Below are 2,301 nucleotides of genomic sequence, written 5' to 3' on the forward strand. Positions count from 1 at the left end.
CATGTTCCCGGTCCCCCGGCAGAGCGGCACCCGCCATCAGGACCAGCCCTGCAAGGAGATGTCACATTTCGTCCCGAGTTACTCGCTCCACTGTTTGCTGTTCTCTGGGGCAGAAAGAGCTTCCTGATACCTGACTCAGTCCCTCTTCCTGGAGTTGAAAGCCAAGTTCCTTTTCTTTCTCTCCTTGGGGTGTGTGTGGGGACGCGTGGTTGATACTTGTCAGTGAAATGTGCCCTTTGTCAGCGGCTGAACAAGGTCCCCACAGATACCTGTTCCCAGGTGCCTTTGACAAGCGTGGAACGAGGCAGGTGGGAGGCAGAGCGCTGGAGGCCTGGGCTGGCCAGTGTCTTTGTTTCTTCCCTGGAGTGTTATCAGGATGGATACGTGCAATTGCTGTGGGAAAATCACAGGAAGGTGCCTTTGAAGGGACGGCCTTGCTGGGGCCACGGGCTGGGCATTGGGGGCACTGGAGTCCAGCACTGGCTCTGCCGCCAACCGGGTGTGACGTGGAGCAAGTCTCTTCCTTATTCTGGGCTTCTGTACACAGAAGGGTTGGCCAGGGCATCTCTGAGGGCACCTCCAGCTGGGAGGCAGAGAAGAATGGGAAACAGAGAAGAGACAGAAGAACCGTGGAGTCCTGGTGGCCTGGGAACAGAGTGGTGCCGGAGGGCGCAGAGAAGAGAAGAATCAAGAATCTGCCTTTGGAGCCTGGCCAGTGTGTTCAGTGGGTTGGGCATCTCCCAGGGTTTGAAAGGTTACACATTCGATTCTGGTCGGGGTTTCGGCTTCATCCCCCATAGGGGGCAGGCATGTTTCTCTCTCCCTCTCCCTTCCTCTCTAAAAATCAATTTTTAAAAAAACCTATCTTTGAGTCATTTAACAAGTTTAACATGAAAACTAGGAAGCACTTACCCCTCCAGCAGGTGACCCCCCAGGTCCCCAGGGGCTTTCCAAAGCCTTTGGCATCCCCATTTGTGGCCAACAGAGCGACTAGGAGCCCTGGGTCTCTGAGCGGGTGTCCCCACGGCCCCGCCAAGGAGGGCAGGAGTCAGGGGGAATTCCAGGTCAGTTGGAAAATTACAGAGCCAAGAGAGACGGCACGTGGTATTTTCCAGGCGTGGGGAAAGAGCGCTGGGAGCAAGAGGGAGGTTTTCTGTCTCAGAGCCGTAGGGGTCCCCTTCTCCCCTCCCTCATTTTTTGCCAGAGGCCTACCCGCCTTACACCTTGTGAGCAAACAGCATGGTGTGAGCTCCTGGACCCACCCAGGGCCTGTTCACCTGGACAGGTGCCAGGTCACGCCTCCCCAGTGCAGGTGACCCTTCCGGACCAAGCCAGGTGGCTGCATTCCTCAGGGCCTGCCCTGCACAGGGTGCTGTCAACATGCTCCCATCCCCTCGTGCCATCTCCACCATCCAAAGGCTGGGGTCCCCTTTGAGGTCTCTCTGCTCCTTCCCCTGTCTGCCTTAGGGTCAGGGGCGAGCAGCCTTTTAAGTATAAAGGCCACCCCCTTTTTCTGCTGTCTAAGCCTCCTTGTGTAATAATAGTAGTAGTTAACTATTACTCATTGTGCCAAGCACCGTTCTAAATGCTTTTCATGTATTTACTCATTTAATTCTTATGACATTCAAGAGATGGGTACTATTTTCAGATAAACTGAGGCAATCCTTCAGTCCAATCACTAACCTCCCTCTTCCCCCCCCCCACCCCCGACCCCCACCCCCCCCACACACACAGTCTCTGGGCTCCAGGAACCAGGCAGAGGGAGCAATCCCTCACTTAGCCTGGGCAGGACTTCAGAGCCTTAGAGAAAGTCCCAGCATCCACACTGCTCCTCACAAGGCTGGGCATTCTGGGAAGGAGATTCTTCCTTGGGTCTCAGTTCTCCACTAAGTCAGGGGGTAGGAAAAACCATTATGTCCCTTTCCCTTCCTCCCTTCCTCCCTCATCACACACACACACACACACACACACACACACACACACCACCCTACTCCCCAGCCACTTCCCATTTATAGGAAATGGGGATGACGTGAGGAGCAAGGCCATCCTTGGGGACCTGCTAATTGTCTGGCTGAATATTGGAGAAACCAAAGATGCTGGCAAAAATGCATTAGCAGCTTCTCCCCCCTCCCCCCACAGCCCCTTCCCATTATCCTTGGGCTCAGAGCAAGCATTATTCTCTTCCTACGGAACAAGCTACCTAGCTGGGGCTGCTTACCCTGGAAGAAGGCTGAGAAGCCAGGGGGCACATGGACTTCTCCTGATGCTCCCATCTCCTCTTGCCGTCTCCACCATCCAAAG

Source organism: Myotis lucifugus, unplaced genomic scaffold, assembly GCF_000147115.1.
Source record: "Myotis lucifugus unplaced genomic scaffold, Myoluc2.0 scaffold_145, whole genome shotgun sequence".
Classification (NCBI taxonomy): domain Eukaryota; kingdom Metazoa; phylum Chordata; class Mammalia; order Chiroptera; family Vespertilionidae; genus Myotis; species Myotis lucifugus.